Raw genomic sequence first — 12,546 nt, 5'->3', positions numbered from 1 at the left:
TTGAATAAACTTAGATATTCGCTAGAAAAACACCTGCATCAGGGTGTCATGGTGGCCGAGTAGTTAAGATATTCGACTTAATATCGAATGGGGTATATCCACACAGATTAAAATCTTATCCTTTGAAGTGTTCTCACGTATTTTTGTGACGTTTATAAGGAATTTTGAGATGTTGGAATAGACTATGAAACTCAGATACATGTTAGAGGAATATCAGTTTCAGTGTCATGGTGGCCGAGTGGTTAAGGCGTTGGACTCGAAATCCAATGGGGTCTCCCCGCACAGGTTCAAATCCTGTCCATGACGATTTGAAGTTTTCTCACTTATTGTGAGAAGTTTATACTTAATTTTGATGTTAATGGACCGAACTAATAAACTTAGATATTCGTTAGAGGAACACATGGATCAAGGTGTCATGGTGGCCAAGTAGTTAATGCATTTGACTTGATTTCCAATCGGGATTGGCCACACACATTCAAATCCTGTCGATGATGGTTTTAAGTGTTCTCACATATTTTTGAGATGTTTACGAAGCATTTTGAGTTATTGGATGAGACTAAGAAACCCAGATATGTTAGAGGATCGTAGGTGACAGTGTCATGGTGGCCGAGTGGTTAAGGCGTTGGACTTGAAATCCAATGGGGTCTCCCCGCACAGGTTCAAATCCTGTCCATGACGTTTTGAAGTTCTCTCACTTATTTTTTCAATGTTTATAAGTAATTTGAGGTTAATGGACCGGACTAATACACTTAGATATTCGTTAGAGGAACACATGGATCAAGGTGTCATGGTGGCCAAGTAGTTCAGGCGTTCGACTTGATTTCCAATCGGAATTGGCCACACACATTCAAATCCTGTCGATGATGGTTTAAAGAGTTCTCACATATTTTTTAGATGTTTACGAAATATTTTGAGTTATTGGACTAAGAAACTCAGATACCTGTTAGAGGAATATCGGTTTCAGTGTCATGGTGGCCGAGTGGTTAAGGCGTTGGACTCCAAATCCAATGGGGTCTCCCCGTCCATGACGGTTTGAAGTTTTCTCACTTATTGTGAGAAGTTTAGACGTAATTTTGATGTTAATGGACCGGACTAATTAACTTAGATATTCGCTAGAGGAACACAAGGATCAAGGTGTCATGGTGGCCAAGTTGTTCAGGCGTTCGACTTGATTTCCAATTGGAATTGGCCACACACATTCAAATCCTGTCGATGATGGTTTTAAGTGTCCTCACATATGTTTGAGATGTTTACGAAGCATTTTGAGTTGTTGTATGAGACTAAGAAACTCAGATATGTTAGAGGAACGTAGGCGACAGTGTCATGGTTGCCGAGTGGTTAAGGCGTTGGACTTGAAATCCAATGGGGTCTCCCCGCACAGATTCAAATCCTGTCCATGACGTTTTGAAGTTTTCTCACTTATTTTTTCAATGTTTATAAGTAATTTGAGGTTAATGGACCTTACTAATACACTTAGATATTCGTTAGAGGAACACATGGATCAAGGTATTCTGGTGGCCAAGTAGTTCAGGCGTTAGACGTGATTTCCAATTGGGTACGTTCATACACATTCAAATCCTGTTGTTAGCCGATTTGAGTTTTTCACGTATTTTTGAGATGTTTATAAGTAATTTGAGGTTATTGAATAAACTTAGATATTCGCTAGAAAAACACCTGCATCAGGGTGTCATGGTGGCCGAGTAGTTAAGATATTCGACTTAATATCGAATGGGGTATATCCACACAGATTAAAATCTTATCCTTTGAAGTGTTCTCACGTATTTTTGTGACGTTTATAAGGAATTTTGAGATGTTGGAATAGACTATGAAACTCAGATACATGTTAGAGGAATATCAGTTTCAGTGTCATGGTGGCCGAGTGGTTAAGGCGTTGGACTCGAAATCCAATGGGGTCTCCCCGCACAGGTTCAAATCCTGTCCATGACGATTTGAAGTTTTCTCACTTATTGTGAGAAGTTTATACTTAATTTTGATGTTAATGGACCGAACTAATAAACTTAGATATTCGTTAGAGGAACACATGGATCAAGGTGTCATGGTGGCCAAGTAGTTAATGCATTTGACTTGATGTCCAATCGGGATTGGCCACACACATTCAAATCCTGTTGATGATGGTTTTAAGTGTTCTCACATATTTTTGAGATGTTTACGAAGCATTTTGAGTTATTGGATGAGACTAAGAAACCCAGATATGTTAGAGGATCGTAGGTGACAGTGTCATGGTGGCCGAGTGGTTAAGGCGTTGGACTTGAAATCCAATGGGGTCTCCCCGCACAGGTTCAAATCCTGTCCATGACGTTTTGAAGTTCTCTCACTTATTTTTTCAATGTTTCTAAGTAATTTGAGGTTAATGGACCAGATTAATACACTTAGATATTCGTTAGATGACCACATGGATCAAGGTATTCTGGTGGCCAAGTAGTTCAGGCGTTAGGCTTGATTTCCAATTGGGTATGGTCATACACATTCAAATCCTGTTGTTAACCGATTTGAGTTTTTCACGTATTTTTTAGATGTTTATAAGTAATTTGAGGTTATTGAATAAACTTAGATATTCGTTAGAACACCTGCATCAGGGTGTCATGGTGGCCGAGTAGTTAAGGCATTCGACTTGATATCGAATTGGGTATATCCACACAGATTAAAATCTTATTCTTTGAAGTGTTCTCACGTATTTTTGTGAGGTTCATAAGGAATTTTGAGATATTGGAATAGACTATGAAACTCAGATACCTGTTAGAGGAATATCAGTTTAAGTGTCATGGTGGCCGAGTGGTTAAGGCGTTGGACTCGAAATCCAATGGGGTCTCCCTGCACAGGTTCAAATCCTGTCCATGACGATTTGAAGTTTTCTCACTTATTGTGAGAAGTTTATACGTAATTTTGATGTTAATGGACCGGATTAATGAACTTAGATATTCGTTAGAGGAACACATGGATCAAGGTGTCATGGTGGCCAAGTCGTTCAGGTGTTCGACTTGATTTCCAATTGGAATTGGCCACACACATTCAAATCCTGTCGATGATCATTTGAAGTGTTCTCACATATGTTTGAGATGTTTACGAAGCATTTTGAGTTATTGTATGAGACTAAGAAACTCAGATATGTTAGAGGAACGTAGGTGACAGTGTCATGGTGGCCGAGTGGTTAAGGCGTTGGACTTGAAATCCAATGGGGTCTCCCCGCACAGGTTCAAATCCTGTCCATGACGTTTTGAAGTTTTCTCACTTATTTTTTCAATGTTTATAAGTAATTTGAGGTTAATGGACCTTACAAATACACTTAGATATTCGTTAGAGGAACACATGGATCAAGGTATTCTGGTGGCCAAGTAGTTCAGGCGTTAGACGTGATTTCCAATTGGGAATGTTCATACACATTCAAATCCTGTTGTTAGCCGATTTGAGTTTTTCACGTATTTTTGAGATGTTTATAAGTAATTTGAAGTTATTGAATAAACTTAGATATTCGCTAGAAAAACACCTGCATCAGGGTGTCATGGTGGCCGAGTAGTTAAGACATTCGACTTAATATCGAATGGGGTATATCCACACAGATTAAAATCTCATCCTTTGAAGTGTTCTCACGTATTTTTGTGACGTTTATAAGGAATTTTGAGATGTTGGAATAGACTATGAAACTTAGATACCTGTTAGAGGAATATCAGTTTCAGTGTCATGGTGGCCGAGTGGTTAAGGCGTTGGACTCGAAATCCAATGGGGTCTCCCCGCACAGGTTCAAATCCTGTCCATGACGATTTGAAGTTTTCTCACTTATTGTGAGAAGTTTATACTTAATTTTGATGTTAATGGACCGGATTAATGAACTTAGATATTCTTTAGAGGAACACATGGATCAAGGTGTCATGGTGGCCAATTAGTTCAGGCGTTCGACTTGATTTCAAATCGGAATTGGCCACACACATTCAAATCCTGTCGATGATGGTTTTAAGTGTTGTCACATATTTTGAAGATGTTTACAAAGCATTTTGAGTTATTGGATGAGACTAAGAAACTCAGATATGTTAGAGGAACGTAGGTTACAGTGTCATGGTGGCCGGGTGGTTAAGGTGTTGGACTTGAAATCCAATGGGGTCTCCCTGCACAGGTTCAAATCCTGTCCATGACGTTTTGAAGTTCTCTCACTTTCTTTTTTCAATGTTTATAAGCAATTTGAGGTTTATGGACCGGACTAATAAACTTAAGATATTCGTTAGAGGAACACGTGGATCAAGGTATTCTGGTGGCCAAGTAGTTCAGGCGTTAGACGTGATTTCCAATTGGGAATGTTCATACACATTCAAATCCTGTTGTTAGCCGATTTGAGTTTTTCACGTATTTTTGAGATGTTTATAAGTAATTTGAGGTCATTGAATAAACTTAGATATTCGCTAGAAAAACACCTGCATCAGGGTGTCATGGTGGCCGAGTAGTTAAGACATTCGACTTAATATCGAATGGGGTATATCCACACAGATTAAAATCTCATCCTTTGAAGTGTTCTCACGTATTTTTGTGACGTTTATAAGGAATTTTGAGATGTTGGAATAGACTATGAAACTTAGATACCTGTTAGAGGAATATCAGTTTCAGTGTCATGGTGGCCGAGTGGTTAAGGCGTTGGACTCGAAATCCAATGGGGTCTCCCCGCACAGGTTCAAATCCTGTCCATGACGATTTGAAGTTTTCTCACTTATTGTGAGAAGTTTATACTTAATTTTGATGTTAATGGACCGAACTAATAAACTTAGATATTCGTTAGAGGAACACATGGATCAAGGTGTCATGGTGGCCAAGTAGTTAATGCATTTGACTTGATTTCCAATCGGGATTGGCCACACACATTCAAATCCTGTCGATGATGGTTTTAAGTGTTCTCACATATTTTTGAGATGTTTACGAAGCATTTTGAGTTATTGGATGAGACTAAGAAACCCAGATATGTTAGAGGATCGTAGGTGACAGTGTCATGGTGGCCGAGTGGTTAAGGCGTTGGACTTGAAATCCAATGGGGTCTCCCCGCACAGGTTCAAATCCTGTCCATGACGTTTTGAAGTTCTCTCACTTATTTTTTCAATGTTTCTAAGTAATTTGAGGTTAATGGACCAGATTAATACACTTAGATATTCGTTAGAGGACCACATGGATCAAGGTATTCTGGTGGCCAAGTAGTTCAGGCGTTAGGCTTGATTTCCAATTGGGTATGGTCATACACGTTCAAATCCTGTTGTTAGCCGATTTGAGTTTTTCACGTATTTTTTAGATGTTAATAAGTAATTTGAGGTTATTGAATAAACTTAGATATTCGTTAGAACACCTGCATCAGGGTGTCATGGTGGCCGAGTAGTTAAGGCATTCGACTTGATATCGAATTGGGTATATCCACATTGATTAAAATCTTATCCTTTGAAGTGTTCTCACGTATTTTTGTGACGTTTATAAGGAATTTTGAGATGTTGGAATAGACTATGAAACTCAGATACCCCTTAGAGGAATATCGGTTTCAGTGTCATGGTGGCCGAGTGGTTAAGGCGTTGGACTCGAAATCCAATGGGGTCTCCCCGCACAGGTTCATATCCTGTCCATGACGGTTTGAAGTTTTCTCACTTATTGTGAGAAGTTTAGACGTAATTTTGATGTTAATGGACCGGACTAATAAACTTAGATATTCGCTAGAGGAACACAAGTATCAAGGTGTCATGGTGGCCAAGTTGTTCAGGCGTTCGACTTGATTTCCAATTGGAATTGGCCACACACATTCAAATCCTGTCGATGATGGTTTTAAGTGTTCTCACATATGTTTGAGATGTTTACGAAGCATTTTGAGTTGTTGTATGAGACTAAGAAACTCAGATATGTTAGAGGAACGTAGGCGACAGTGTCATGGTTGCCGAGTGGTTAAGGCGTTGGACTTGAAATCCAATGGGGTCTCCCCGCACAGATTCAAATCCTGTCCATGACGTTTTGAAGTTTTCTCACTTATTTTTTCAATGTTTATAAGTAATTTGAGGTTAATGGACCTTACTAATACACTTAGATATTCGTTAGAGGAACACATGGATCAAGGTATTCTGGTGGCCAAGTAGTTCAGGCGTTAGACGTGATTTCCAATTGGGTACGTTCATACACATTCAAATCTTGTTGTTAGCCGATTTGAGTTTTTCACGTATTTTTGAGATGTTTATAAGTAATTTGAGGTTATTGAATAAACTTAGATATTCGCTAGAAAAACACCTGCATCAGGGTGTCATGGTGGCCGAGTAGTTAAGATATTCGACTTAATATCGAATGGGGTATATCCACACAGATTAAAATCTTATCCTTTGAAGTGTTCTCACGTATTTTTGTGACGTTTATAAGGAATTTTGAGATGTTGGAATAGACTATGAAACTCAGATACATGTTAGAGGAATAGCAGTTTCAGTGTCATGGTGGCTGAGTGGTTAAGGCGTTGGACTCGAAATCCAATGGGGTCTCCCCGCACAGGTTCAAATCCTGTCCATGACGATTTGAAGTTTTCTCACTTATTGTGAGAAGTTTATACTTAATTTTGATGTTAATGGACCGAACTAATAAACTTAGATATTCGTTAGAGGAACACATGGATCAAGGTGTCATGGTGGCCAAGTAGTTAATGCATTTGACTTGATTTCCAATCGGGATTGGCCACACACATTCAAATCCTGTCGATGATGGTTTTAAGTGTTCTCACAAATTTTTGAGATGTTTACGAAGCATTTTGAGTTATTGGATGAGACTAAGAAACCCAGATATGTTAGAGGATCGTAGGTGACAGTGTCATGGTGGCCGAGTGGTTAAGGCGTTGGACTTGAAATCCAATGGGGTCTCCCCGCACAGGTTCAAATCCTGTCCATGACGTTTTGAAGTTCTCTCACTTATTTTTTCAATGTTTATAAGTAATTTGAGGTTAATGGACCGGACTAATACACTTAGATATTCGTTAGAGGAACACATGGATCAAGGTGTCATGGTGGCCAAGTAGTTCAGGCGTTCGACTTGATTTCCAATCGGAATTGGCCACACACATTCAAATCCTGTCGATGATGGTTTAAAGAGTTCTCACATATTTTTTAGATGTTTACGAAATATTTTGAGTTATTGGACTAAGAAACTCAGATACCTGTTAGAGGAATATCGGTTTCAGTGTCATGGTGGCCGAGTGGTTAAGGCGTTGGACTCCAAATCCAATGGGGTCTCCCCGTCCATGACGGTTTGAAGTTTTCTCACTTATTGTGAGAAGTTTAGACGTAATTTTGATGTTAATGGACCGGACTAATTAACTTAGATATTCGCTAGAGGAACACAAGGATCAAGGTGTCATGGTGGCCAAGTTGTTCAGGCGTTCGACTTGATTTCCAATTGGAATTGGCCACACACATTCAAATCCTGTCGATGATGGTTTTAAGTGTCCTCACATATGTTTGAGATGTTTACGAAGCATTTTGAGTTGTTGTATGAGACTAAGAAACTCAGATATGTTAGAGGAACGTAGGCGACAGTGTCATGGTTGCCGAGTGGTTAAGGCGTTGGACTTGAAATCCAATGGGGTCTCCCCGCACAGATTCAAATCCTGTCCATGACGTTTTGAAGTTTTCTCACTTATTTTTTCAATGTTTATAAGTAATTTGAGGTTAATGGACCTTACTAATACACTTAGATATTCGTTAGAGGAACACATGGATCAAGGTATTCTGGTGGCCAAGTAGTTCAGGCGTTAGACGTGATTTCCAATTGGGTACGTTCATACACATTCAAATCCTGTTGTTAGCCGATTTGAGTTTTTCACGTATTTTTGAGATGTTTATAAGTAATTTGAGGTTATTGAATAAACTTAGATATTCGCTAGAAAAACACCTGCATCAGGGTGTCATGGTGGCCGAGTAGTTAAGATATTCGACTTAATATCGAATGGGGTATATCCACACAGATTAAAATCTTATCCTTTGAAGTGTTCTCACGTATTTTTGTGACGTTTATAAGGAATTTTGAGATGTTGGAATAGACTATGAAACTCAGATACATGTTAGAGGAATATCAGTTTCAGTGTCATGGTGGCCGAGTGGTTAAGGCGTTGGACTCGAAATCCAATGGGGTCTCCCCGCACAGGTTCAAATCCTGTCCATGACGATTTGAAGTTTTCTCACTTATTGTGAGAAGTTTATACTTAATTTTGATGTTAATGGACCGAACTAATAAACTTAGATATTCGTTAGAGGAACACATGGATCAAGGTGTCATGGTGGCCAAGTAGTTAATGCATTTGACTTGATGTCCAATCGGGATTGGCCACACACATTCAAATCCTGTTGATGATGGTTTTAAGTGTTCTCACATATTTTTGAGATGTTTACGAAGCATTTTGAGTTATTGGATGAGACTAAGAAACCCAGATATGTTAGAGGATCGTAGGTGACAGTGTCATGGTGGCCGAGTGGTTAAGGCGTTGGACTTGAAATCCAATGGGGTCTCCCCGCACAGGTTCAAATCCTGTCCATGACGTTTTGAAGTTCTCTCACTTATTTTTTCAATGTTTCTAAGTAATTTGAGGTTAATGGACCAGATTAATACACTTAGATATTCGTTAGATGACCACATGGATCAAGGTATTCTGGTGGCCAAGTAGTTCAGGCGTTAGGCTTGATTTCCAATTGGGTATGGTCATACACATTCAAATCCTGTTGTTAACCGATTTGAGTTTTTCACGTATTTTTTAGATGTTTATAAGTAATTTGAGGTTATTGAATTAACTTAGATATTCGTTAGAACACCTGCATCAGGGTGTCATGGTGGCCGAGTAGTTAAGGCATTCGACTTGATATCGAATTGGGTATATCCACACAGATTAAAATCTTATTCTTTGAAGTGTTCTCACGTATTTTTGTGAGGTTCATAAGGAATTTTGAGATATTGGAATAGACTATGAAACTCAGATACCTGTTAGAGGAATATCAGTTTAAGTGTCATGGTGGCCGAGTGGTTAAGGCGTTGGACTCGAAATCCAATGGGGTCTCCCTGCACAGGTTCAAATCCTGTCCATGACGATTTGAAGTTTTCTCACTTATTGTGAGAAGTTTATACGTAATTTTGATGTTAATGGACCGGATTAATGAACTTAGATATTCGTTAGAGGAACACATGGATCAAGGTGTCATGGTGGCCAAGTAGTTCAGGTGTTCGACTTGATTTCCAATTGGAATTGGCCACACACATTCAAATCCTGTCGATGATCATTTGAAGTGTTCTCACATATGTTTGAGATGTTTACGAAGCATTTTGAGTTATTGTATGAGACTAAGAAACTCAGATATGTTAGAGGAACGTAGGTGACAGTGTCATGGTGGCCGAGTGGTTAAGGCGTTGGACTTGAAATCCAATGGGGTCTCCCCGCACAGGTTCAAATCCTGTCCATGACGTTTTGAAGTTTTCTCACTTATTTTTTCAATGTTTATAAGTAATTTGAGGTTAATGGACCTTACAAATACACTTAGATATTCGTTAGAGGAACACATGGATCAAGGTATTCTGGTGGCCAAGTAGTTCAGGCGTTAGACGTGATTTCCAATTGGGAATGTTCATACACATTCAAATCCTGTTGTTAGCCGATTTGAGTTTTTCACGTATTTTTGAGATGTTTATAAGTAATTTGAAGTTATTGAATAAACTTAGATATTCGCTAGAAAAACACCTGCATCAGGGTGTCATGGTGGCCGAGTAGTTAAGACATTCGACTTAATATCGAATGGGGTATATCCACACAGATTAAAATCTCATCCTTTGAAGTGTTCTCACGTATTTTTGTGACGTTTATAAGGAATTTTGAGATGTTGGAATAGACTATGAAACTTAGATACCTGTTAGAGGAATATCAGTTTCAGTGTCATGGTGGCCGAGTGGTTAAGGCGTTGGACTCGAAATCCAATGGGGTCTCCCCGCACAGGTTCAAATCCTGTCCATGACGATTTGAAGTTTTCTCACTTATTGTGAGAAGTTTATACTTAATTTTGATGTTAATGGACCGGATTAATGAACTTAGATATTCTTTAGAGGAACACATGGATCAAGGTGTCATGGTGGCCAATTAGTTCAGGCGTTCGACTTGATTTCAAATCGGAATTGGCCACACACATTCAAATCCTGTCGATGATGGTTTTAAGTGTTGTCACATATTTTGAAGATGTTTACAAAGCATTTTGAGTTATTGGATGAGACTAAGAAACTCAGATATGTTAGAGGAACGTAGGTTACAGTGTCATGGTGGCCGGGTGGTTAAGGTGTTGGACTTGAAATCCAATGGGGTCTCCCTGCACAGGTTCAAATCCTGTCCATGACGTTTTGAAGTTCTCTCACTTTCTTTTTTCAATGTTTATAAGCAATTTGAGGTTTATGGACCGGACTAATAAACTTAAGATATTCGTTAGAGGAACACGTGGATCAAGGTATTCTGGTGGCCAAGTAGTTCAGGCGTTAGACGTGATTTCCAATTGGGAATGTTCATACACATTCAAATCCTGTTGTTAGCCGATTTGAGTTTTTCACGTATTTTTGAGATGTTTATAAGTAATTTGAGGTCATTGAATAAACTTAGATATTCGCTAGAAAAACACCTGCATCAGGGTGTCATGGTGGCCGAGTAGTTAAGACATTCGACTTAATATCGAATGGGGTATATCCACACAGATTAAAATCTCATCCTTTGAAGTGTTCTCACGTATTTTTGTGACGTTTATAAGGAATTTTGAGATGTTGGAATAGACTATGAAACTTAGATACCTGTTAGAGGAATATCAGTTTCAGTGTCATGGTGGCCGAGTGGTTAAGGCGTTGGACTCGAAATCCAATGGGGTCTCCCCGCACAGGTTCAAATCCTGTCCATGACGATTTGAAGTTTTCTCACTTATTGTGAGAAGTTTATACTTAATTTTGATGTTAATGGACCGAACTAATAAACTTAGATATTCGTTAGAGGAACACATGGATCAAGGTGTCATGGTGGCCAAGTAGTTAATGCATTTGACTTGATTTCCAATCGGGATTGGCCACACACATTCAAATCCTGTCGATGATGGTTTTAAGTGTTCTCACATATTTTTGAGATGTTTACGAAGCATTTTGAGTTATTGGATGAGACTAAGAAACCCAGATATGTTAGAGGATCGTAGGTGACAGTGTCATGGTGGCCGAGTGGTTAAGGCGTTGGACTTGAAATCCAATGGGGTCTCCCCGCACAGGTTCAAATCCTGTCCATGACGTTTTGAAGTTCTCTCACTTATTTTTTCAATGTTTCTAAGTAATTTGAGGTTAATGGACCAGATTAATACACTTAGATATTCGTTAGAGGACCACATGGATCAAGGTATTCTGGTGGCCAAGTAGTTCAGGCGTTAGGCTTGATTTCCAATTGGGTATGGTCATACACGTTCAAATCCTGTTGTTAGCCGATTTGAGTTTTTCACGTATTTTTTAGATGTTAATAAGTAATTTGAGGTTATTGAATAAACTTAGATATTCGTTAGAACACCTGCATCAGGGTGTCATGGTGGCCGAGTAGTTAAGGCATTCGACTTGATATCGAATTGGGTATATCCACACAGATTAAAATCTTATTTTTTGAAGTGTTCTCACGTATTTTTGTGAGGTTTATAAGGAATTTTGAGATATTGGAATAGACTAGGAAACTCAGATACCTGTTAGAGGAATATCAGTTTCAGTGTCATGTTGGCCGAGTGGTTAAGGCGTTGGACTCGAAATCCAATGGGGTCTCCCCGCACAGGTTCAAATCCTGTCCATGACGATTTGAAGTTTTCTCACTTATTGTGAGAAGTTTATACGTAATTTTGATGTTAATGGACCGGATTAATGAACTTAGATATTCTTTAGAGGAACACATGGATCAAGGTGTCATGGTGGCCAATTAGTTCAGGCGTTCGACTTGATTTCAAATCGGAATTGGCCACACACATTCAAATCCTGTCCATGATGGTTTTAAGTGTTGTCACATATTTTTAAGATGTTTACAAAGCATTTTGAGTTATTGGATGAGACTAAGAAACTCAGATATGTTAGAGGAACGTAGGTTACAGTGTCATGGTGGCCGAGTGGTTAAGGTGTTGGACTTGAAATCCAATGGGGTCTCCCCGCACAGGTTCAAATCCTGTCCATGACGTTTTGAAGTTCTCTCACTTTCTTTTTTCAATGTTTATAAGCAATTTGAGGTTAATGGACCGGACTAATAAACTTAAGATATTCGTTAGAGGGGGGGGGGTCTCCTCTTCGTCGTCTTCCTCATCATCCAAAGTCGCTTCAGGTGGGTTTTTTCACCGGTTATATCGTGACATAATGATATCAGCACTTCTGACACCAGTTGTTACGACTCCAGGAGACACTGCCTTTTGATGAGTCTTTTTTGAAGACACAGTTGTAACTTGACAGGCGAAGACCCCGACTCCAGCAGCAGCCTCAGTCTCTCCTATAGACCCCTTTTATCCCCAGCGTGGCCATCCCTTG

The 12,546-nt window shown here is 39.2% G+C and overlaps 26 non-coding genes across 26 annotated transcripts; all 26 read left to right on the top strand.

The window, feature by feature from the left end:
* The first annotated feature begins 224 nt into the window (after positions 1–224).
* TRNAS-CGA (transfer RNA serine (anticodon CGA)) lies at positions 225–306 on the top strand. Its single transcript has one exon. It is a non-coding gene; the product is annotated as a tRNA-Ser (tRNA).
* Positions 307–596: 290 nt separating this feature from the next.
* Positions 597–678, top strand: TRNAS-UGA (transfer RNA serine (anticodon UGA)). The gene has a single exon. It is a non-coding gene; the product is annotated as a tRNA-Ser (tRNA).
* A 642-nt stretch (positions 679–1,320) lies between these two features.
* Positions 1,321–1,402, top strand: TRNAS-UGA (transfer RNA serine (anticodon UGA)). The gene has a single exon. It is a non-coding gene; the product is annotated as a tRNA-Ser (tRNA).
* A 463-nt stretch (positions 1,403–1,865) lies between these two features.
* On the top strand, positions 1,866–1,947 carry TRNAS-CGA (transfer RNA serine (anticodon CGA)). The gene has a single exon. It is a non-coding gene; the product is annotated as a tRNA-Ser (tRNA).
* A 290-nt stretch (positions 1,948–2,237) lies between these two features.
* On the top strand, positions 2,238–2,319 carry TRNAS-UGA (transfer RNA serine (anticodon UGA)). Its single transcript has one exon. It is a non-coding gene; the product is annotated as a tRNA-Ser (tRNA).
* A 460-nt stretch (positions 2,320–2,779) lies between these two features.
* On the top strand, positions 2,780–2,861 carry TRNAS-CGA (transfer RNA serine (anticodon CGA)). The gene has a single exon. It is a non-coding gene; the product is annotated as a tRNA-Ser (tRNA).
* A 290-nt stretch (positions 2,862–3,151) lies between these two features.
* Positions 3,152–3,233, top strand: TRNAS-UGA (transfer RNA serine (anticodon UGA)). The gene has a single exon. It is a non-coding gene; the product is annotated as a tRNA-Ser (tRNA).
* Positions 3,234–3,696: 463 nt separating this feature from the next.
* TRNAS-CGA (transfer RNA serine (anticodon CGA)) lies at positions 3,697–3,778 on the top strand. Its single transcript has one exon. It is a non-coding gene; the product is annotated as a tRNA-Ser (tRNA).
* Positions 3,779–4,068: 290 nt separating this feature from the next.
* Positions 4,069–4,150, top strand: TRNAS-UGA (transfer RNA serine (anticodon UGA)). The gene has a single exon. It is a non-coding gene; the product is annotated as a tRNA-Ser (tRNA).
* A 465-nt stretch (positions 4,151–4,615) lies between these two features.
* On the top strand, positions 4,616–4,697 carry TRNAS-CGA (transfer RNA serine (anticodon CGA)). Its single transcript has one exon. It is a non-coding gene; the product is annotated as a tRNA-Ser (tRNA).
* A 290-nt stretch (positions 4,698–4,987) lies between these two features.
* On the top strand, positions 4,988–5,069 carry TRNAS-UGA (transfer RNA serine (anticodon UGA)). Its single transcript has one exon. It is a non-coding gene; the product is annotated as a tRNA-Ser (tRNA).
* Positions 5,070–5,529: 460 nt separating this feature from the next.
* TRNAS-CGA (transfer RNA serine (anticodon CGA)) lies at positions 5,530–5,611 on the top strand. The gene has a single exon. It is a non-coding gene; the product is annotated as a tRNA-Ser (tRNA).
* Positions 5,612–5,901: 290 nt separating this feature from the next.
* Positions 5,902–5,983, top strand: TRNAS-UGA (transfer RNA serine (anticodon UGA)). The gene has a single exon. It is a non-coding gene; the product is annotated as a tRNA-Ser (tRNA).
* A 463-nt stretch (positions 5,984–6,446) lies between these two features.
* TRNAS-CGA (transfer RNA serine (anticodon CGA)) lies at positions 6,447–6,528 on the top strand. Its single transcript has one exon. It is a non-coding gene; the product is annotated as a tRNA-Ser (tRNA).
* Positions 6,529–6,818: 290 nt separating this feature from the next.
* TRNAS-UGA (transfer RNA serine (anticodon UGA)) lies at positions 6,819–6,900 on the top strand. The gene has a single exon. It is a non-coding gene; the product is annotated as a tRNA-Ser (tRNA).
* Positions 6,901–7,542: 642 nt separating this feature from the next.
* TRNAS-UGA (transfer RNA serine (anticodon UGA)) lies at positions 7,543–7,624 on the top strand. The gene has a single exon. It is a non-coding gene; the product is annotated as a tRNA-Ser (tRNA).
* Positions 7,625–8,087: 463 nt separating this feature from the next.
* TRNAS-CGA (transfer RNA serine (anticodon CGA)) lies at positions 8,088–8,169 on the top strand. Its single transcript has one exon. It is a non-coding gene; the product is annotated as a tRNA-Ser (tRNA).
* Positions 8,170–8,459: 290 nt separating this feature from the next.
* On the top strand, positions 8,460–8,541 carry TRNAS-UGA (transfer RNA serine (anticodon UGA)). The gene has a single exon. It is a non-coding gene; the product is annotated as a tRNA-Ser (tRNA).
* Positions 8,542–9,001: 460 nt separating this feature from the next.
* Positions 9,002–9,083, top strand: TRNAS-CGA (transfer RNA serine (anticodon CGA)). Its single transcript has one exon. It is a non-coding gene; the product is annotated as a tRNA-Ser (tRNA).
* A 290-nt stretch (positions 9,084–9,373) lies between these two features.
* On the top strand, positions 9,374–9,455 carry TRNAS-UGA (transfer RNA serine (anticodon UGA)). Its single transcript has one exon. It is a non-coding gene; the product is annotated as a tRNA-Ser (tRNA).
* A 463-nt stretch (positions 9,456–9,918) lies between these two features.
* TRNAS-CGA (transfer RNA serine (anticodon CGA)) lies at positions 9,919–10,000 on the top strand. The gene has a single exon. It is a non-coding gene; the product is annotated as a tRNA-Ser (tRNA).
* Positions 10,001–10,290: 290 nt separating this feature from the next.
* TRNAS-UGA (transfer RNA serine (anticodon UGA)) lies at positions 10,291–10,372 on the top strand. Its single transcript has one exon. It is a non-coding gene; the product is annotated as a tRNA-Ser (tRNA).
* A 465-nt stretch (positions 10,373–10,837) lies between these two features.
* On the top strand, positions 10,838–10,919 carry TRNAS-CGA (transfer RNA serine (anticodon CGA)). The gene has a single exon. It is a non-coding gene; the product is annotated as a tRNA-Ser (tRNA).
* A 290-nt stretch (positions 10,920–11,209) lies between these two features.
* On the top strand, positions 11,210–11,291 carry TRNAS-UGA (transfer RNA serine (anticodon UGA)). Its single transcript has one exon. It is a non-coding gene; the product is annotated as a tRNA-Ser (tRNA).
* A 460-nt stretch (positions 11,292–11,751) lies between these two features.
* On the top strand, positions 11,752–11,833 carry TRNAS-CGA (transfer RNA serine (anticodon CGA)). The gene has a single exon. It is a non-coding gene; the product is annotated as a tRNA-Ser (tRNA).
* A 290-nt stretch (positions 11,834–12,123) lies between these two features.
* On the top strand, positions 12,124–12,205 carry TRNAS-UGA (transfer RNA serine (anticodon UGA)). Its single transcript has one exon. It is a non-coding gene; the product is annotated as a tRNA-Ser (tRNA).
* Positions 12,206–12,546: the final 341 nt, after the last annotated feature.

This window comes from Lethenteron reissneri, chromosome 60 (genome assembly GCF_015708825.2).
Source record: "Lethenteron reissneri isolate LAM-NWPU_2019-01 chromosome 60, ASM1570882v1, whole genome shotgun sequence".
NCBI lineage: Eukaryota > Metazoa > Chordata > Hyperoartia > Petromyzontiformes > Petromyzontidae > Lethenteron > Lethenteron reissneri.
Note: the sequence above shows the minus strand (reverse complement) of the source record. Positions and strands in the feature narration are given on the sequence as shown.